We start from the raw sequence: 23,821 nt of genomic DNA on the forward strand, positions 1-23,821 counted from the left end.
AAGGTCAGAAAAACTAAGATATTTTCCAGACTTCTTGCTTTTACTATGTCCTGTTCCAGGGCCTTGGAGTGGTGCCTAGAAATCTTCAGTCTTTACTCTTCTTTTCCGCAAACAGTGAGTCTTATAGACAGATCAATGATGAAGAGGCTTCTTTCCCTCAGCAGGAGCAATATAGTCCCATGGGAACTGAATTTGCCCCCGTTCCAGGATCATAGATCTATTAGATGAATATCCTGTGAAGCAAGTGGAAATTGCCCCTTGAACAGCTGGCAATTTCCTCAACACCAATAAGACTTGGTGTGATCAGAACTCAAAGAGAATGATAAACCACATCACAGTTTGACCAAGACTGCTTAAGACACATACCTCTTGTCTCCTGCCCAGTTCTTCCTCTATTTAACTAAAGCTCACATTAATATCCTGAAAGATAGGACTGAGACACTTGACACAACTTGTCTTTCCAGTATAGGCACAGTGATTAAAGTTATTTTTCCCTATTATTTTTTCCATTTGGTTTTTGGGGTAATGGTCAGTTTTGATTTGTTGGGACACCCAGAATTAGTCCTCTGGCCTCAAACTTGGATAACAGGAAAGGTGCGTGACAAAATCAATATAGCCCTATGATGAGACGCTGTTTTATTGTCTTAACATTGATATTAACATTTCTCACTCTCTTAGCATTGATCACTATCTGATTTTAATTTATTGCCTATATTTTCTTTTTAAAATATAAGTTCCATGAAATTAGTAGACTCTCTCTAGTGTCATAGAGTGCTTGGCACATAAAGTAAATGGCTCCAGCAGTATTCATGAAGACTCATGACACAAAATTAGCTTCATAAACCATGCTTTGTTGGAGTTTCTATGAAAAAAACAACTAAATTAAACTCTTTTGTAGTTTACAATGAATTTATTGAAGGTGATTGCACTTCTAAAATTGAAGCACAGGCTATGGGGAAGATGGCAGCGGGAAGGGAGTGAGCACCCCAGTGACCTGCAGTGCTGCGCCAGCAGGGTGTGAGTTCAGAATGGCCAGATGCTGTCTTGTCAGGAATATTCAGTGAAGTTGGTCTACATGGAGCCTGAGGCAAGAGATTGAGCATCTGAGGGGCAGGGTCGTGGCTCAGTCTCCAGAGAACCCGAGCCGACTGGTGCCCGGAGGTACAGGAACAGCTGAACAGTAACCCGCGCAGCTGGAGGAAATTGAGCACTGCGGAGACCTGGCAAAGAAAAGGAGCTTCGGGTACTGTGAAGATCTGCTAACCGCGCCTCCACAGGGCACCGGACTGAAAACTGAAGTTGGGACTTAGTGGAGAAAAGGCCCAGGTCCACCCTCCTCACCGGACACCCGGGCACAGAAACGGGCAGCCACCATATTGGAGATCTGATGTCATCAGTGTTCAGCGGATCGGATGGCACGGCAGCCAGTTTGCCAACAGATCAGGTCTGTGACCCCCAGCCCCTACCTCCACACAGCTGAGATAACTCAAAGAATCTCTCCCCAGCTCTCTGTGGGTGTGAATATCAGAGCCCAGGGAAACTGAAAAGGCACCTGACCTCTAACTCCCCCTCCCCCCAGCTGCGAAAACTGAAACGTTTCTCTCCAGCTGGCGGGGGCGTGGCTATCAGAGGGAATCAGACAGAACAGGTTGCGGGATTCCAACTCCCACTGTCCACAGCCATGATGACTGGGTGAATAACAAACAAAGAGAGCGCCCAGGCGTTCAAGAGAGCAGGGCATCCAGGAAACTGCATGCCCAGAGTGAAGCTAGAACTGTGGAGAAGAGTCCCCAAGTGGGGCCTGGCGGGCAGGAGAAGCCTAAGCAACCGGATTAGAGAGACACCCAGCTGGGGAGGTAGAGCCGCCTCACACGGACTGCTTCCTACATCCTGAGGGCAGAGACTTAGCCTGGAAAGCACATCTCCACCTATTGGAAGAGAAGAAAATAGAACTCTAAGAATGCATTTTGTTGTTGTTGTTGTTTCTTTCTTTTATATATATATATATATATATATATATATATATATATATATATATATTCTTTCTTTCTTTCCCTTTCCTTTCCTCCCAAGCATTACTACTTCTGCTATGTGTAATTTACTAAATGCAATAGGGGGATGTTTCAAGGCTTCCTATAGTGCTCCTAAGTACTTAGCTACCCCCAAATACTCCTGTGTATTCTCCTGTTAATATCTCCCTTCATTAGAGCTATCCTCCAAAGTAGCTAACCCATATCATCACATCTTTCTACCAAAACATAAAGTCCTAAGACCAAACCTCAGTTCTCTATATGCCATCAGAACCTGTATGCCTTTTATGAAACTAATGAATGTACTTTAAATTACAATTAAACCCAACATCTCTAGACATTGTCTCCCATCACAAAGGAGCGATCTTGGAGCTATACAAAACCAAAACAAATTTAAAGGAGAAAATAATAACACAACAGTACACAGAGCTGGAAAGAAACATGAGCATCATGAAAAAACAAGGAAGAAAAGGAACACAAACAATGCAGGACAGCTCAACATTACAGGAGATGCTAGACACAGCAGAGAGATGGTCAGATAAAGATTTCAAGATATACTTGCTTCAGTTAGTATGGAGTCTTAAAGAAGACCTTAGACAGCAAATGCAAACAATGAAAGATCACTTTGACAATGAATTACATAAACAAATCCAAGAAGCGAAAGAACAACTATACAGGGAGATAGAGGTTATACAAAAAAAATCAAACAAAAATCCTGGAACTGAAGGAAATTATAAACCAAATTAAAAACTCAAATGAGAGTATCACCATTAGAGTAGACCAAGTAGAAGTCAGAACATCAGACAATGAGGACAAAATATATCATCTCAAAAAGAGTCTAGTCAACTCAGAAAGGCTGGTAAGAAACCACGAGCAAAACATCCAAGAGATATGGGATATCATAAAAAAACCAAACTTAAGAGTTATTGGGATAGAGGAAGTTATAGAGGTCCAAACCAAAGGAATGAGCAATCTGTTAAATGAAATAATTTTAGAGAACTTTCCAGACATGAAGAATGAAACAGAAATCCAAATCTTAGACGCCTACAGGACGCTGAATGTACAAAACCACAAGAGACCCACACCAAGACACATTATAATGAAGATATCCAACATACAGAACAAGGAGAGAATATTAAAAGCTACAAGAGAAAGGAGACAGATTACATTTAGGGGTAAACCAATTAGGTTAACGGCTGATTTTTCATCACAGATGCTGAAAGCTAGAAGATCCTGGAACAATGTATTTCAAGCATTGAAAGATAATGGGTACCAACCAAGAATATTGTATCCAGCAAAATTAAGCTTCAGGTTTGACAACGAAATAAAAACCTTCCATGATAAACAAAAGTTAAAAGAATTCGCAGCCAGAAAACCAGCACTGCAAAGCATTGTGGGCAAAACACTACACGAAGAGGAAATGAAAAACAACAACGAAAATCAACAGTGGGAAGTAGCTCAGTAAAGGAAAAAACTAATCAAAGAAGAAAAACAAATCAAGTTAAATAACAAAAATAAACAAACATGACTGGAAGTATAAACCATATATCAATAGTAACCCTAAATGTTAATGGCTTAAACTCACCAATTAAGCGACATAGGCTAGTAACCTGGATTTAAAAAATAGATCCAACAATATGTTGCCTACAGGAGACTCATCTGATAGAAAAAGACATACACAGGCTGAAGGTGAAATGTTGGGAAAAATCATACCACTCACATGGACCTCGGAAGCAAGCAGGGGTGGCCATACTCATATCAAATAAAATTGACTTCAAGCCAAAGTTAATCAAAAGGGATAAAGAAGGACACTATATACTGTTAAAGGGAACCATTCACCAACAAGATATAACAATCATCAATATATATGCCCCAAATAATGGTGCTGCAACGTTCATAAAACAAACTCTCCTCAAGTTCAAGAGACAAATAGACCACAACACAATAATTATGGTTGACTTCAATACACCTCTCTCACCACTGGACAGATCTTCCAAACAAAAGTTGAATAAAGAAACTATAGAACTCAATAACACAATTAATAACCTAGACTTAACTGACATATATAGAATATATCAACCATCATCAAGTGGATATACTTTTTTCTCAGCAGCACCTGGATCCTTCTCAAAAATCAACCATATATTATGCCATAGGGCAACTCTTAGAAAATATAAAGGAGTAGAGATAATACCATGCATTTTATCCGAACATAATGGAATGAAACTGGAAATCAACAATAAAAGAAGGAAGAAAAACTCCTACATCACTTGGAGAATGAACAGTATGCTACTGAATGAACAATGAGTTACAGAAGACATCAAGGAGGAAATTAAAAAATTCTTAGAGATAAATGAAAACACAGAACATATCGGAATCTATGGGACAATATGAAAGCAGTACTAAGAGGAAAATTCATTGCTTGGAGTTCATTCCTCAAAAAAAGAAAAAACAAACAAATAAATAATCTCATACTTCATCTCAAAGCCCTAGAAAAACAAGGGCAAAACAACAGCAAATGCAGTAGAAGGCAAGAAATAATTAAAATCAGAGCTGAAGTCAATAAAATCAAATAAACAATTGAAAAAATTGACAACACTAAAAGTTGATTCTTTGAAAAAATAAATAAGATTGACAGACCCTTAGCCATTGCTAACGAAGAGAAAAAGGCAATATCACAACAGACACTACAGAAATACAGAAGATAATTAGAAATTATTTTGAAACCTTATACTCCAATAAAATAGAAGATAGTGAAGGCATCAATAAATTTCTTAAGTCATATGATCTGCCCAGATTGAGTCAGGAGGATATACACAAATTAAACAGACCAATATCAAGTGAGGAAATAGAAAAAGCCATCAAAAGACTACCAACCAAGAAAAACCCAGGACTGGATGGATACACAGCAGAGTTTTACAAAACCTTTAAAAAGAATTAATACCAATACTCTTCAAGCTATTTCAAGAAATAGAAAAAGAGGGAGTACTTCAAAATTCATTCTATGAGGCCAACATTACCCTGATTCCAAAACCAGACAAAGACATTTCAAAGAAAGAAAACTACAGACCAATATCTCTAATGAACATAGATACAAAAATCCTCAATAAAATTCTGGCAAATCAGATAAAAAATAAATCAAAAAGATTGTGCACCATGATCAAGTAGGATTCACCCCTGGGATGCAAGGCTGGTTCAATATATGGAAATCAATGAATATAATTCACCACATCAAAAGACTTAAAGATAAGAACCATATGATTATCTTGATAGATGCAGAAAAAGCATTCGACAAAATACAGAATCCCTTTATGTTCAAAACACTAGAAAAACTAGGGATAACAGGAACATGCCTCAATATTGTAAAAGTGATTTATGCTAAGCCTCAGGCCAGCTTTATTCTAAATGGAGAAAAATTGAAGGCATTCCCTCTAAAATCTGGAACAAGACAGGGATGCCCTCTCTCACCACTTCTATTCAACATAGTTCTCAAAACACTGGCCAGAGCAATTAGACAGATGAAAGAAATTAAAGGCATAAATATAGAAAAAGAAAAACTTAAATTAGCACTATTTGCTGATGACATGATCCTATACCTAGTAGACACAAAGGATTCTACCAAGAAACTTCTAGAACTAGTAAATGAATTCAGCAAAGTGGCAGGATATAAAATTAACATGCATAAATCAAAGGCATTCCTGAGTATCAGTGTCAAATCCTCTGAAATGGAAATGAGGACAACTACCCGATTTACAATATCCTCAAAAAATAGAATAAAATACTTGGGAATCAACCTAACAAAAGAGGTGAAAGATCTATACAACGAAAACTACAGAACCCTAAAGGGAGAAATAGAAGAAGAACTTAGAAGATGGAAAGATATACCTTGCTCATGGATAGGCAGAATTAATATCATTAAAATGGCCATATTACCAAAAGCACTTTACAGGTTCAATGCAATTCCGATCAAACTCTCAAGGGCATTCCTTGCAGAAATAGAAAAAGCAATCATTAAATTCATCTGGAAAAATAAGAGACCCAGCATAGCTAAAGCAGTTCTAAGCAGGAAGAGTGAAACAGACGGTATAGCGATACCAGATTTTAAACTATATTACAGAGTAATAGTAACAAAAACAGCATAGTGCTGGCACCAAAACAGGCGGGTAGACCAATGGTACAGAATAGAGGTCACAGAGACCAATCCACAAAATTACAACTACCTTATATTAGACAAAGGTGCTAAAAGCATGCATTGGAGAAAGGAGAGCATCTTCAACAAATGGTGCTGGGAGAACTGGAAATCCATATGCAACAAAATGAAATTGAATCCCTTTCTCTCACCATGTACAAAAGTTAACTCAAGCTAGATCAAGGAGCTAGGAATCAAACCAGAGACTCTGCATCTAATAGAAGAAAATGTTGGTCCTAATCTTCATCACGTGGGGTTGGGTCCCATATTCCTTAATAGTACACCTATAGCACAAGAGTTAAAACCAAGAATCAACAAATGGGACAAATTCAAACTAAAAAGTTTTTTTTTTCTCAGCAAGAGAAATAATATGTGAGGTAAATAGGGAGCCTACATCCTGGGAACAAATTTTTACCCCTCACACTTCAGATAGAGCTCTAATCTCTACAGTATACAAAGAACTCAAAAAGTTAAACAATAAAAAATAAATAACCCAATCAACAAATAGGCCAAGGACCTGAACGGACACTTCTCAGAGGAGGACATACAATCCATCAACAAGTACATGAAAAAATACTCACTATCTCTAGCAGTCAGAGAAATGCAAATCAAAACCACCCTAAGATACCATCTCACTCCAGTAAGATTGGCAGCCATTATGAAGTCAAACAACAAGAAGTGCTGGTGAGGATGCGCGGGGAAAAGGTTACACTTGTACATTGCTGGTGGGACTGCAAATTGGTGCAGCCAATTTGGAAAGCAGTATGGAGATTCCTTTGAAAGCTGGGAATGGAACCACCATTTGACCCAGTTACTCCCCTTCTCAGACTATACCCAAAAGACCTAAAAAGAGCATACTACAGGGACACAGCCACACCAATGTTTATAGCAACACAATTCACAATAGCTAAACTGTGAAGCCAACCTAGATGCCCTTCAATAGATGAATGGACAAAAAAATATGGCATTTATACACAATGGAATATTAAGCAGCACTAAAAATAACAAGATCATGGCATTTGCAGGGAAATGGATGGCATTAGAGCAGATTATGCTAAATGAAGTTAGCCAATCCCTAAAAAACAAATGCCGAATGTCTTCTCTGATATAAGAGGTGACTCAAAATGGAGTAGGGAGGAAGAGCATTAGAAGATTACTACTAAATAGGGAAGAGAGATGGGAGGGAGAAGGGGAATTGCACGGAAGATGGAAGGAGACCCTCATGGTTATACAAAATACATGTATGATGATGTGAGGGGGGAAAAAGAGAGAAATGTGTCACATTAGATTGGGTAGAGAGAGGTGATGAGAGGGGAGGGGAGGGGAGGGGGATAGGAAGGGCAACAGAATAAAATAGTAGTATTTCTGTATGTATATACGTGGCCGTATAACCAATGTGATTCTGCAACCTGTACACTTGGAAATATGAGAAATTATACCCCATTTGATTGAAATGTATGATATGTCAAGATCATTGTATTGTCATGCACAACTAATAAAAAAATAAAAAAAATAATATTAAAGCACCGGGACTAACTTATGTGGAAATAATATTCTGATAACATTACTTAGGAAAATAATAGTTTCTGTTCCCTGTTTTGGTGATTCAAATTCCAAGTTACAATAAATAAGACCTATTAATAAAATTGTTGTGTTTAATAAGAAAATATGTGTAAACTCCTTAAGGTAGCAACGAGAACTACATAAATAAATGCAGTAATTTTGTTATTATTATAATTTTAGTATTAGTGATATACTACATCTTAAATCACTCAAAACTGATGTTGAGTCACTCTTAAGTTAACACATTGGTTCAATTTACTCCCCATAGTTTTCTTGAAATATCCTTGGCAGCATAAGGTCTTTGGTGATTTCACTTCACTAATGTTCATATGCTTTCACTTGGCCTAAAACTAACAGGGAACATGTCAGGGGATTCCAAGATCAAACCCAATTTATCACTAGAGTCAACAGAATTGAGCTCTATTCCTGAGAACAGAGTAGCCATTCTAGGACTCTACCCACGAATTCCCAGACTAACCTTGAGGCTGACCCATAACAGCAGCTCCCAGCAGATGTCCTCTCAGCATGCATCTCCTGGTGCTTGTGTGGCACCTGCTGTGTCCTTCTTGGTGTACAGGAAACTCTATCCACTCTTTGACTTTTGACCTATTGTGTGTGTGTGTGTAAATATATACATGAATATATATGCATACGTATATATATATATATATATATATATATATATATATATATAGAGAGAGAGAGAGAGAGAGAGAGAGAGAGAGAGAGATATCTACTCATAAATATTTTATACCTAAAATATTTATCAAGTATCTTGCCATCCTTGTACAGTGTTAAACACCCTTTATGGGGGCTGGGATTGTGCCTCAGCGGTAGAATGCTCCCCTAGCATGGACGGGACCCAGGTTCGATCCTCAGCACCACATAAAAATAAAGGCAAATAGGTGTCCATCTACACCTAAAAAATAAATAATTTTTTTTTTTAAAAACACCCTTTATGTAGCATCATTTTCATTCTTACCTCTGCATCTCTGTTGAAGCACAGTTTAGTCCTGTATTCATTTTGTCCTTTAGCGTATGTCACTCCATAGCCCAGTTGTGCTAGGTTGTGGAAAGGCCAAAGAAGGTGCTGGAGACAGCATGAGAGACATGATTTATTGGGGAAAGCTTCTAACAGGTCAGTGACAGCTCCAGGAAGAGTTCTGTGGCAACAGATTGAACAGATAGCATCTGTGTCCCTTAAGGTGCTTCTCCAAGTAGTTCTTCTGTTCCTTGTAGTGTTTTCCCTACTGGCACTGGCCAAACAAGTGACATATATCCTTTGCATAATGCCCTCAGTTTTCTGCTCATCTCCATTCAGGGAGGGGTCTTATGTTAGATGAAGAAGCAGTGACATCAGTATTAATTTGCTTGTATGAACAGCATCCCAAGGAACAACTGTCATAGCATACTTGAAAGCAAGTATCTTTTTACAGCTAACACTAACGTGCCCTGGTTCCCAGTGTGCATAGAGAAAGCCAGTGTCCTTCAAGATAATATGTATCTGGACTTTCCAGCCTAGGCTTGCTCTCATTGTTTCCTTATTTTTGATAGATTTGGGGAATAAAAAGGCAGCATTCAGGGTCATGGTGTTTGTTCACTTTTTCTTTAGGAACAATACAGCATGAATGGCAAATTCAGATGGGTTCCATTAAGCAAGCACGTGAACAATCCATGTGTTGTTTGTTAAGTTGCATCACTTACAGGAATGCTTATTTCCAGGAAAGGACAATGGCCTGAGACTAGGTATTTGATGAAAGACCTAGGTAATCAGAGGGCACTTGGTCCAAAGAGAAACTAGATGACGATATGATTATTGTGCAGGGAAATATAATTATACTTACTTTGTATAGCAAAAAAAAAAAAGATAGAATTTTGTATTCTGAATGATACTCAGGTCAGCTACAGTGAGACAGTGGCAGTGTTAAGTGCAGTTCAGACTTGGCTGTTGCACGATAAAATCTCCCTTTTTCCTCTTGCCTAGTTTTTCTTATTGCCTGCAATGGAATAAATACTTTATGTTCCCACTCATGCCTTTTGTCCTCTGTTTGCTTTGTGTCCCTTCTTAAATTCACAATAGCAGTTAAACAAGGAAATTTTAGAAATTTTCAATCATTATAACAAAGCACTCCTAAGTTCAATTTATAGACTTCCTTCTCAAAACAAAGTGATGGGTAAGAAAATTCCATATGAATATGTTTTTAATTCTCAGTGCAGCTGATTGCCATTTGGGAGGTTAGTATAAATTTGAGAAATATACTCTGAAATGGGTAAAGTTATTGATGAAGAGTTGGGTTTATTTTTTGTTTTAGTTTTCTATTTGTTAGTCCATTTTTCTCTCTTCAATATTTCAGATGCATTTGAAAATGAAATGGCAAAAAAAGTTAAACTTCAAAATATCTTATTCCAGCTTTGAAAGTGTGTTATAGTTAAAGCAACGTCCCTGGGTTTCATAAACTGACTTCCAGATCACTCACATATAATCGAATCAAGCCTTTATTGAAGCACACCAGTGGCGGCTGACCAGAACATAAAGCTGTTCTCCTGATCAGCCCCGAACAATTGCAAGGGCACTCCTTATAAGCCTGAAAACCGCAAAAGGGATGTTCAGGGGGTCTAGCCAATGCAAGCAAGCCAGGTTACAGAAGCCAAAGAGTGCAGTCAAGCGGCAGGAACCCTAACCAATCATAATTAGCCCAGTCACCCCAGTTACAGAAACAGAGCCTCGTTACCCTAGTTACAGAAACAATACCCCATTAGGTAGTTTTGTGTTCTTAAAGATTTCTATAGCAAAAGGAAAAGAACATCTTGCCCCAGTCATGACTCTTCTACTTGGCATGGTTGTTTTACAGGATGAAGTCATAAAACAAAATGGAGTCACATTTGATTCTACTATCACAGTGCATGGATCACCCATGATTGTTTGATGGGGAGGCAATTTTCTTTTTCTCCACTTTATTTTTTATTAGTAGTTCTGTAACCAAAATCATAGCAGAATTCTTCAAAAGAACTACCTGTATTTACTGTTGTCTATCTTGCTTATTCTCATTTTCTCTATATTAATGGTATCTAATGTTATTCATACTCAGATTTCTTCAGATTTCCCTGTAATTTCCCTTATGGCTATGCTTTTCTTTTTCTCTTAATCAAGATCCAGTCATAGATTCTGCATTGCATTTGCCATGACTCTATTTTTCTACAATCTAGAAATGTTTTTAAGCTTTCTTGGAGAGTAGGGAGCTTTTCTGTCTTTCATGATATTGATAGTTGTGGAGAATAAAACTGGTAGTTTTACAGAATGTGTCATAATTTGGATTCATCTGACCCTTTCTTCATGATTAGATTTCCTTTTGTCTTGAACCTACTCAGCTACTATGCCAAGTTCACCATAGATCTCTGTGATGCCCAGTGATTGTGAATTCACAATTCAGTTAACCTCTCAGAAATGCTTGACACAGTAGATCACTTCTTCCTTGACCTACTCTTCACTCAGCTTCTGGGGTAGCATTTTTTCCTGCTTTTCCTCCTGCCTGCATGCTCCTTCTCAGTGAACTTGGTATAGTAGCTGCTTCCCCTTCATCTCACTGACTTCTGTACATGTCCTTCTAAGCACTGCTTTCATTCCTGCCTATAAATTTGATGTATTTTCATTTTCATTCAAATTGGTTTTTTTTTATACACTCTGATGGGCAATTCTCTGGCAATAGAGGCTCTAATATAGAAAGAATGCAAAAGGTTTGCTAAACTTGTTTTAAGGAGTCTTTGCCAAGTAGCACTACAAATTAAAAGTTTAACAGAACTTTAATCAGATGCACATTAGAAATTTATTTTTCTTTTTAAGGGAGAAGGGGCATTAGGAATATATATTTTGAAGGAAATCTTCTAGAATATTCTGACTGCAACCTTATACCTTGAGAATCACTTTTATACACACCTAAGCCTACTTCTTGTTTTCTTATCTAGAGGGGAGAGTCTTAGGATTTCATTTTTGAATTTTCTTAACCTTTGGAATCTCCCTTTGCCTCAGTTTCCTAAAGAGTGGTTTTGTTTCTCAGATAAGTATTTATTAGGCTTTTGGGATGTGCCAAACTCTGCAATTGGTGTTAAGCAGCACTGAGATAGTAATGCAAGCAGATAAGTATAAAATGCCTCAAATAGATGAGACTGAGGGACATAATGCATTAGAAAGAGCTTGGGTCCTTTCGCTATTATTGCCTGGCTATTGGCTTTTCTACTCAAGAAGTTTGCCCTGACTCAGGGAACATGATCAGGATTGGGCTCTTCCTTTTCCAGATGTTGAGCTAGGACCTTTGAAGTTGGAGACCACCTGACTGAGGCTAGTGGGAAACTTCACCTGCTATATAAGCTACTGGCATTCCTGCATACCAGGTAGGTAATAGGCTTACATTCACTGCTCTGAGGGAGTGACTGGTTCAAACCTGAATAATGAGGAACTTAGTGATTTCTTGAGGCTGATTCAAGTTTTCTTTTTTACAAGACTCTAATTCAGGGTCTACTTTCTCTGCAAGTATACACCACCCCCATTCCATCTCATCAAATCTGACTCCTTCACCATTATCCTTTCTTTCCTGAATTCCTACAGCATTTAGGATCTTGCTTCAGGACTTGGCAAGCCCTACCTTAATCTACTATCTGGTTGATTAGTGTATGTTCACCTCATCAATACGGCTATATTATTTACATCCACAAGGATGAGTCAACACTGAACATTTCTTTTACAATTGCCTTCTGGTACCTTGTGTTGAATTGACACATAATAAAGGTTGAATAAACACTGGTTCTTGTTAACCTGTGGGGTTTGATTTAAACTTAAGGGGAACTTGGGGTACTTTTTCCCAGAAATGTGAGTTGGTTATCAGAAGACCAGGTTCAACAACCTGGTATTCAGCATGTACATCTTCATCACAACAGGAAAGGGGGAGTCTAGGAAAAGACCAGATACTCAAGAATTTCAAAATTGTCCCTTTAGGATGACTGTCCCAGGTATGGCCTGAACTAACCTAAAACTGGGCAAAATTGCCCAGTCTTTTGCAAATTGAATAATTTCATGTCTTACTGTATTTTATTGCCTTTGACATGTCTACCATAAGTGTTTTAGAGATGAAGAAGAACATATAAATATCTTCCATCCAAGTTTTTTATGTCACAGACCTAGAAAGGTCATGTCCAATGTCATATAGCCAGCAAATAGTAGAGAGAGATAAGAATTAAGATACTCACCTTCAAGCTCAATGCTATTTCCAACAATTTGGGGCTAGAGTCTGGAAGATATTCTCCCTAACTCTTGATCTTACTCTTGTGGCAACCTTAAATTAAGTTCGTTTCTTAAAAAGAATATTGTTTTGACAGCATTGTACCTCTTTATTTAGGCAAATTTAAAACAATGTCTGATAACAAAGGGCTGTCACTTTGACTTTGTTCTCACTGCATTATTTTGAATTTTTCTTTCCTTTCTTCACTCTCTAAATGTAAGTTTTCTCATGTACCATGGGGGATTGCTTCTCTACAGTGATGCTTCTCAGATTTTTTTGGATGATAATGTTTATATTCCTAAGTAGGAATTGCAGTAAATAGCCTACCATAGCTTTATTCAGAATCAAAAGAAGGTGAAAAATTTGAGGATAGTGGACAGTGCTGTGTGAAGCAAGGATTGACAGCAGGGTAGAGATGCATGGGCAGAAATAAACACCCACATTCTCATCAGGTGATGTAAATGATGGGTACTGGAGCAAATGTTGTGAATGTTGAGTATCTTCAAAAATGTATGATAAGTTGAGTTTCCGTGACAAAAGCTTTCAGTGTCTTGCAACAGCTCAACAGTTGTGTACTTATTCAGCATTAGCAAGAAAATAAATATTGATAGTATAGAGATCCCACAAATCAAGCAGGGGGAAGGTAAGATCAATTATTTCTATGGACAATAGGGAATGTGGGCAATTACTTGAGAACTCTGTTTAATATATAATAAAATTGATATGGGACAATGGGGAAAAGCTTGAACAATCATTGGTTTTTGAGTCTGTGGGAGAGTATTAGCTGTAGAACTAACAGCTTTAAAATTTAGTTCATAGTGGACTCTCAGATCCACTTGATGCCCCCCAAGTACTGCAATAACCTGGACACTTATGCCATTGATAGGACTCTCCAGTGCCAAAACATGACTTGAGTTTATAATTTTCCTTCCTGATAGGTGGTGATAGGTGGAAAGCCCTAAAGGTTTATTGAAAAGCAGATGCTGGGTCATCAGGCAGGCTCCCAAGGGCTTGATTTATGGCTTTCCTAAGTAAAAATTGTGTCTCAGCAAATACAAACTGCCATAGAGTATGGATATTTAGAGTTGCCTGGGAATAGTCACAACCAAATATTAACTCTGTAAATCCCAAAAACTTTGGCTCATGTGTTTTAAAAACTGAGGCTAGTGTGCTATGGTGAAATTTTTTGTAAAGTGATGAATTGTCCCCCTAAATATAGGTCTTTCCCCTGGGCTTTATTTAAAGTAGGAGCATGCCTGAATATGGAAAGAACAAAATAGGCATTTGATTTAGGAATGACTTGATTTTTTTTATTTCCTGAAGAGTCCTTGAAAAGAGTTAAGACCTGTTTGTTTGTCTTCTTCATTTAAAGGCTACAGCTATGAGCATGTGGATGGTTCTGTGAGAGGAGAAGAGAGACACCTGTGTATAAAATACTTTGGACAGCAACCCATTTTTATTTTTCTCCTGAGTACCAGGGCAGGTAAACCACATAGGTATTGATGAAAGCAGACAAATAAAGAGTGGTGTGGTACTTTTACATCCCACCCATTGGTACACTTTTCCATAATCCTCTGATAGGTAAGGTTATTACCAAGGAGTATAAAAAAAGGAGAGAATCAAGGCAGTTGACATAACATAGTACTGGACTTCTAGAGTGGAGCTCTTTTCTGTTCAACCTATGCAAGCTGTGATCTCAACAAAGAAGTAAGGCTAAAACTTAGGCTTGTTTAAACACATTTAAAAAAGTAACTCTGATCCCGTTAGATCACTCACCTGGGAATGTCTTTATTTTATTTTATTTTATTTTATTGTAATTTTGGGGAAAGTTTTATTGACATTTAGCTTTCCTTCCCAGCCATGAATTTGGAAAATAAGATAATCTCTTTGGTAATTTCCCCTCTTCCAGGAGTATCTCTGGAATAGTGTTGTAAAATTTAACAAACATTTTGTTGTTTAAAATGTGATTATAGTGAAACTGCCAACTCTGTATAATTATTATGGCATTGCTTATATGACTCAAATCAAAAATACCATATGACATTTGTGGTGCTTTGCCAGTTGCAGAGTGCTTTCACTATTAAATAATTTGAAATCAGTTTTAGGAGATGGAATTTTTCCTATATACAAATCAATAAGAACTTGAATTGATTTTGAATTCATAATCTGAGTTTCATTATCTTATTTTTTGTAGACCTTAATTCTGATGGAATAGATATAGGAACACAAAAAGGATGTTTGTCTTTGATGAAAGAGATTAAGGTCTTTATGAAAAGAAAGTTCATCCTTATTTAGAAAGCATTTAGTAAGTGCTTTGTATTATATGGGTACATAAAAGAAGTGTTAGATTCAATCCTTGAGTACAAGGAGATCATTTCTCAGTATATGTCTTATCTCTCTAATAAAGACAATAATAAGATACAATCAGATTTCTTTGGCCTCAGTCTCTTCCAAGGTCATGGACCACACCCTGCATCAGAGCCATTCATTCATGTCTCATGGTTAACCTTAGGGGAAACCTGAAGGATCTAGTCAAATGCATCATCAGTTGTTGGGAGAGGAATTCCATTTTTGTTTTTAAGATTTTATTATTCATATTTAGAGAGCAGATAATGTTTAAAACATCTAAAATTAGGAAGAAAGAAACCTCTGATTTTTAGTTAGTCTTCTTGGAGGCCTCAGAGTAGATTATCTAGGAGCTGAAGCAGTCCTGGACATTAACATTTTCCAAACACTGTTATATTTGCTATCACATTTTTGCTATAGTTCTGAAGCATTTTCATTTAATGGGTTTCCTTCTGGTTTTCAAGAGGTGAAGTTATTTCCACATATTGCCAGCAAGTAACAATGATAGCTTATGAATATGTCCCAAACAACTAAATACAGCTTAAAATATCCTCCCTAAAGTATCCTCCCTAGTGAAAAAATGCTGCACTAGCCAATATTAACCCATGAGGAAGAGAATTTTTATGGAACACAAACACATTTTTTAAATGAAATGACTGCCTAGATAGTATTAGCATACAGTGGATAAAAAGGTTCTGGAGCCAGGTGCAATAGTGCATGCCTACAGTCCCAGCTACTCAGAAGCTGAGGCAGGAGAATGGAGTAAGTCCAGGAGTTCAAGGCCAGCCTGGGCAACCCTGCAAGACCCTGTCTCTATCCCAGGAGTAATAACCACAGATTCTGAAATATGGAATGGAATCCTGGCTCTTTCATCTTCTAGTGGTGCAACTTCAAATAAGTCCTTTAATCTAACTGTTTCCATTTCAGCATCTACAAAATGAGAATACTAGCAAGGATGCTGGGTTGTTGTGAGGGTTAAAAGAGTTATATATACATAAAGTGCTTTGAACAACTCTTGGTGAGTAGTAAAGGAGAAGTATAGCTCTCATTATTGGGTATAATTTAGCATCTCTCAGTAATCAGTCATTATTATTTCTTTAGTCCAACTTCAATTTTATATGAAGACTTTAATAAGAATGTTTCTGCCTGACTTGTCTTGATATCCACCTGGGAATCAGTAGTCCTTGTGAAAAGGAACCCTTCATTCAGTTTGTGGAACCCTTTTAGGCTTGTTTTAGCAAAGAACTCTAATGACCCTGGCAAGAATGAGTCTGCTCTGTACTAGTTTTCATATTAATCAAAGAGAAGGCTGTAATTTGCTTCATAGTACTCTAAATTCCTGTAACTGCCCCCCCCCAATGTAATTCCTTGGCTCTTTTCCTGCACTACCAGAGAAAGACCAGAAAGTTGTTGTATTGAGTGTTCTTGTCTTAAAATTGATTTTATGACATTATCATTGATTAATGTGGAAACGGATACAGGGCATTTTCTCTAGTCAGAAGCATGTATCATCCCCTATTCTCATTAACTAGTGTCAGGGTCTTCCTACCTTGATGTAGCTTGTGCTTTTTTTTACTGCCGACTGCACACATCTCATTTTTTAAAATTGATTTTTAGTTGTAGATGGACACTGTTTTAGACAGCTTTTTCACCACTGTGACTAAAAGATCTGACTAGAACAACTGTAGAGGAGGAAAGTTTATTTGAGGGCTCATGGTTTCAGAGGTCTTAGTCCATAGAAGACCAGCTCCATTCCTTGGGGCTCAAGGAGGCTGAACATCATGGTGGGAGAGTGTCGCTGAGGGAAGCAGTTCACATCATGATCAGAAGCACAGAGAGACGCCACTCTCCAGATACAAAATATATATTCCATAGCCACACTCCCAATGAACTACTTTTTCCAGCCACAACTCACCTATCTCTAGTTACTACTCAGTTAATCCCATCAGGGATTTATTCACTGATTATGTTAAGGCTATGACCCAATCATTTCTCCTTCAAAACTTGCATTGTCTCAAATGAGAGCTTTTGGGGGACACCACATCTAAACCATAAAAGATAATACCTTTATTTTATTTTTTTAATGTGGTTCTGAGGATTGAACCCAGTGCATCACATGCTAGGGGAGCTCTCTAAAAAATTATATACTGGGGAATCTGGCTCTTAAAGATGTTTTGCTGTCAACTTTTAAAAAATTATTAATTCAAAGATCTATTTTCTACAATCTCAAAGGATGAGATACAATAGCTTTTAAAAGTTTTCCTCAAAATTAACATGGGAGTATATTCACCAGGTCTCAGACTTATATCATGTAATATGTTGTTATCCTTGTCATAAAGTTGCTAGTTAGTAAGCCTATTTACTAAGTATTAGTATTTGAGTTGTCCCATGATCATTGATTATTTTATCATTGTTACCATCCCTAGGACCACAGAAATAAAGAAAGGAAACTTGTAGGCTGCTGTAATAGCCTCACATCCAGAGGTCCTTACCACTGGCTGCTTTATGTTTAAATGATTTATGTTTGAATGGGTTTGAAGACTTTTCAAACATTCAGCTAATTCTGCCAGAAAATTGCTCTGTATTTCAAGTCAAAAGCACTCATGCAAATTCCTCTGTATTTCAAGTCAAAAGCACTCATGCAAATTCCTCTGTATTTCAAGTCAAAAGCACTCATGCAAATACTGAAACACCTGAGTATAAGGCATAGGTTGAGTTCATATCTTCTTATAGGGGTAGTCCTGTCTCTACACAGGGAGGTCTCTTGAAGGATCTTTTGTTATTGCTGCTGGTAATGGTAGTAGTTATGTTGATAATGATTGGTTTTGTTCTAGCTGTCATTGTTTGTTTTCATTTTTAACTGTTTCTAGGGTATAACTGTAGAGAAGTTTATTTTAATTGCGGAAGGCATAAGGATATAAGTATTTTTCTGAAGGATTCTTTCAAGGTTTTTATTTCAAAATTTAAGGACTGACATGATTCTCAACTAAGGTTCTTAAATTATTTATTGTTGTGACTCAATGATATAGAACAATGTGTGTTAAACTGTGGTCTGTAGCCCACCTGCATCAGAATCACCTGGGATTGATTATAAAGATGCAAATGTATTACAGGCCAGGGAGTTGCTTCCACAAACTCCACAGCTGATTGTGAAATAGACGCCCTCCCCTTGAAATAAAAAACTTCAAGTTCTAAACTTCTTAATACCTAGGATGGAGGCTGATGGATTGCCCCTGGACCTGCTAGGCATCGCACAGGAGAACCTGAGACTGAGACATGTTTCTGATTAATACTATCTAGCTAAATGTATACTTGAGAACTTCCTACCTTGTATCCCACTGTATACCCTCTATTCTTATAAAAGCTTTCCATACCATTGAGTCACCAAAGATGGATATTTGTGAAAGAAATCATTCACCTCTATCTTGCTTAAACTTAGGATAGAAACAAACCTATGTTTCCTCTGCTATCCTAACATAAAGATGACAATCATCTGAGATACCTTCTCACCCTTCACAAAACACTCTGTTCCACTTTCTGGGTGTTCTTTTGTTGATGATCATAAAATTAAATTTCAGACTTCACTAGTTCTCCATAACTCCACAGTTTGCCTGAGCAACGTCAGCTCTACAGGAAAGGAAGCATGGGAGCAACTGTGATCCTGTGAGAGGCTGGTGGACTCACTGTTACACATGATTCACACATGTGTGAACACATCTGAATATGAAAGCAAGATGTACACCCTGAGAAACCTGTGCTATTAGCTGGAACTGGATGTCTCTGAGGCCTGGCTACCTAGACTGAATGAGTTGGATGACTTACTAGGAAAAGAGTCTCCCTGCAAAGGCTCCAAGTCAAGTTGCTGGAAGAAGAAGAAAAAGGAAAAGAGAGCACCACAAGAAGATCAATGGTATGGAGTTGGCCCTATCCCAGCACTATCCCAAAGGAGCTGATATGCTCTGGCATCTGTCAGTGCTAAAACCATATCTGACTCTTAGCAGAAAATTTCAACCCAGCCACCTTGGAAGGCTCTGTTGAATCTCTCCAGAATCTCTCTGCTAGCAACTGAAAGTTTGCAGCGTATATATGGGCACCTGTCCAAAAACAAAAAGGGCTCCCATCCTTGAAGAATTTCTGAGGATGGATAATGATAGTTGACCACTGCTTTGAGGAATATGGAACTAGACATACAGAACAAAGAGGTTATAGGTGAATGCGCCATGTGAGTCCTGCTCAACAGGCTTCCAGGTGGCCATGGCCCCAGCATTGTTCAAGAAGACTATGGCAGCCATGTGCTACTCTGCCCAAGTTCACCAGGAAAATCATGGAGAATGCCAAAGCCCTGACCAACTCTGGAGACATACAAAAGTGGGTGAACATAAAGGCAGAGGAAACAGGTCTTCTAAGGCAGCATCCCAGGTCTTCAATACATTTTGGTAATATCAGGACCTCTGAAGCATTTATAAAAAGGATATGTGGAGGGAGAAGTGCTCTGGCCACAGTCTGGCATGCTGGGAACTGTATTTGTCATGCAACACCCTGCATCTGAAGAAGTGTGGGCAATAAAAGCAGCTAAGTCTGGCTTCCTTTTTAGCGTGACTTGTGGCCCGGTGTTTAGAACTACTAGGGAGTGGTGAGAGACAGGGTCATCCCAGGAACCAACCAGGAGTGTCTCCAGGCTGGTCATCTTTCCGGCCAGTCTTTATGTGTCCATAGTTTCCCTAAGTGAGCACTACTCCTCAATCCTGTTCCACTCACCTGGCCCAGCCAGGTCTCTGCTATAGCCACCCAGGTGCTGTTGCCACCTTATGTTTGGAGGCATCAGGTAACATGCTCTCCTCTCCCCCACGCTTCCCCTCCCTACCTCCCTGGCCACTCCCTCTGGCACCTAGACTTGAAGCAGCCTTGGCAGCCACAAGAGTAGCTGTCGCTGGCACCTCACACAGCCATGGTCAAAAACTTCAGCTTGGAGAACCACCACATCAAGAGCTTCAAGAACAAGGGCCGCAATGTGGAAACAATGTGAAGACACAGAAATGAAGTGACAGTTGAACTGCTGAAGAACAAAAGAGTGGAACATTTACTGAAAAAGATAAGTGTTCCCCAAGAAGAAAGTTTAGAAGACTCAGATGTTGATGCTGATTTTAAAGCACAAAATACAACACTAGAAGCTATACTGTAGAATGCCACAAGTGATAACCCATTGTTATGAGTCCTGCCCAGGCAGCAAGAAAACTATTATCAACTGACAGAAACCCACCAATTGATGACCTCATAAAATCTGGAATTTTAACAATTGTAGTCAAATGTCTAGAAAGAGATGATAATCCTTCGTTAAGTTTGAAGCTGCTTGGGCACTAATATAGCATCAGGAGCTTCTGCAGACCCAAGTATTGTATAGTCTAATGCAGTACCTCTTTTTCTGAGACTTCTTCATTCACCACATCATAATGTTTGTGAACAAGCAGTGTGGGCTTTGGGAAACATAGGTGATTGTCCTCAGTGTAGAGATTATGTCATCACTGGGACTTATCAAACCTCTTCTGTCCTTCATCAATCCCTCCATTCCCATTACCTTCCTTCAGAATGTCTTGTGGATCATTGCCAATCTCTACAGGAATAAGGACCCCCTACCACCTATGGAGACAATTCAGGAGATTTTGCCAGCTTTATGTGTCCTCATATACCCTGTGGACATAAATATTCTTGTAGGCACTGTTTGGGCTCTGTCATACTTGACAGATGAAGCTAATGAACAGATACAGATGGTTATTGATTCAGGGGTTGTGCCATTTCTTGTGTCCTTTCTGCACCACCAGGAAGTGAAAGTTCAAACTGCAGCCCTCAGAGCAGTTGGCAACACAGTGACATGCACTGATGAGCAGACTCAGGTTATTCTCAATTGTGATGTCCAATCACACTCCCCAAATCTCTTATCACTTCCAAAAGAGAAGATAAATAAGGAAGCACTATGGTTCCTTTCCAACATTACAGCAGGCAACAAGCAACAAGTTCAAGCTGTAATAGATGCTGAATTAATCCCTATGATTATTCATCAACTTGCTAAGGAAGACTTTGGCACACAAAAAGAAGCTGCTTGGACATTGGGAACTTAACAATTAGTGACAGAAAAGATAAGGTTGAGTACCTTGTACGATAGAATGTAATACCACCATTCTGGAATTTATTGTCAGTAAAAGATTCTCAAGTGGTTCAGGTCATTCCGGATGGTCTAAAAAACATTCTGATAGTGTCTGGTGATGAAGCAAGCACAATAGCTGAAATAGTTGAAGAATGTGGAGGTTTAGAGAAAGTTGAGGTCTTGCAACAATAAGAAAATAAAGACATATAAATTAGCATTTGAAATCATAGATCAGTACTTCTTTGGTGATGATATCAATGAAGATTTTAGCCTCATTCCTGAAGCAACACAAGGAGGTACTTACAATTTCCACCCAACAGCCAACCTTTAAACAAAAGAGTATATTTTTTAAGTTCAATTGAGTGCAGCATCTTTCTCCTGTTCAATATAAAGCACCACCAGATGGCTACCAAATGATAAGAAAAACAGCAACAAAAGGTTCCAAAACACATGCTTTACATTCATGCATTACTGGTGGGACTGAAAATTAGTGCAACCAATCTGGAAAGCAGTATGCAGATTCCTTAGAGAACTTGGAATGGAACCACCATTTGACCCAGCTATTCCACTTCGTGTCAATAAAACAGCGTACTACAGTAACACGCCAATTCAATGTTTATAGCAGCACAATTCACAATTGCCAAACTGTGGGAGCAACCTAGATGCCCTTCAATAGATGAATGGATAAAGAAACTGTGGGACATATACACAATGGACTATTACTCAGCATTAAGAGAATATGCAGGTAAATGGATGGAGTTGGAGAATATCATGCTAAGTGAAATAAGCAAATCTCAAAAAAACAGGGACCAAATGTTTTCCCTGATAAGTGGATGCTAATTCATGTGGAGAGGGGGCATGCATGGGTTAAGTGGAGGAAATCTGGATGGGGAAAAAGGGAGGGAGTAGGGGGGAAAGGAATAGGAAAGACGGTGGAATAAGACATCATTACCTAGCTATATGTATGATTGCATGAATGATGTGTCTCTACTTCATGCACAATCAGAGAAGTGAAAAATTCTGCTCCATTTGTGTACAATGAATCGAAGGGCTTTCTACTTTCATGTATAACTTATTAGAACTAATAAATAAATAAGATTTTAAAAATAAATCCCTCTTTGCTTTGATGCTTCTAAACCAACCCATGTCTCAGTCACTTTGCAGTTACCAAAAGTCACTTTTACATGGACTGTAAATGCATATTCATGATTTCCTAAACTGTTGTAGAATTCTTAAAGATCTCAACTACCCTATTTTCCCCAGTCCCTGGGGTCACTTACTGACAATTGCAGTCTCTAGTTTAAACTATTCCATAGTAGGGGTAGGTCAGCTGCCTGTTGGTATTCCTTTGGAAAATGGTGCACTGTAAATCAAGAAACTTTGGTATGATGCATATTCACATTGTAAGACTGAAGAGCTGCAGTATTATCTAAACTCCATAATTGTCCTCCACAAATATATTTTCATATTCTTTATGTGGAAGAATAGATTTGAAAGTACAAGCCAAATGATTTTCATTGGTGGAACTGATTCAAAAAAGTAAACTTAAAAACAACAACAAAAAAAACTTGGTATTGATTAAACAGATAAGTTTAAAAAAAACTGTACTTCATCTACCAGTAATTGATATGTTTATTATCTGCCTCAGAAGCCAGGGTTGGAGGAAGAACTTTATATATGGATGGTAATGCTTTCATTGTTATATCTACAACAAGCCCTATTTGACAACTCACTTCAGCCTGTGTGTTCCTGCTGTTTTGAAATAATCAAATGCTGTGCATAGTATTTTACCTGAGCTGCAACCTGTTACAGACTTGAACTTCTGCTTAAGTTGAAACCAAGAGTCCCTGTCTACAAAGGGAAACAAACAAACAAAACAAAACTGCAAACGTCAAAAATATTAATCGGTCGTGTTTTTAAAAAATTTGCTTCCAGCTTTCAGGAGTTAATATTTTTGTTTTAATCTGATAATTAGATATGGTTGATTTATGCTAGGTTTAAACGGTGGAGCTTTCATGTTTACTGTAATTTAGTCTTAAAACATTTTTTACTTTGTAACCAGTGCTTTTGTAGTTGGCAACAAACCAGAAAGTATTTAGAAGTGTTATAAGACTTCATTTTTTGAGTATTGGGACAATTCATTCATATCCTACTCTAAAAGCATCTATGCATATTAAAAGATTCAAACAGTGATCTGTGTGGAGGAATACTCTGTAATTTTTTAATTTTATTTAACATAAGCCTGATTTGCAGTGATCTTGAAGTAATTCTGAAAAAT

The 23,821-nt window shown here is 38.1% G+C and overlaps 2 pseudogenes; both read left to right on the forward strand.

The window, feature by feature from the left end:
* Positions 1 to 12,692: 12,692 nt before the first annotated feature.
* LOC124108669 (plakophilin-4-like) lies at positions 12,693 to 19,967 on the forward strand (annotated as a pseudogene).
* Positions 19,329 to 22,471, forward strand: LOC124108732 (importin subunit alpha-4-like; annotated as a pseudogene).
* The last annotated feature ends 1,350 nt before the right edge of the window (positions 22,472 to 23,821 follow it).

This window comes from Marmota monax, unplaced genomic scaffold (genome assembly GCF_021218885.2).
Source record: "Marmota monax isolate L192 unplaced genomic scaffold, Marmota_monax_Labrador192_F-V1.1 WCK01_AAM20220418_F8-fsc00181, whole genome shotgun sequence".
In the NCBI taxonomy this organism is placed as follows: Eukaryota; Metazoa; Chordata; class Mammalia; order Rodentia; family Sciuridae; genus Marmota; species Marmota monax.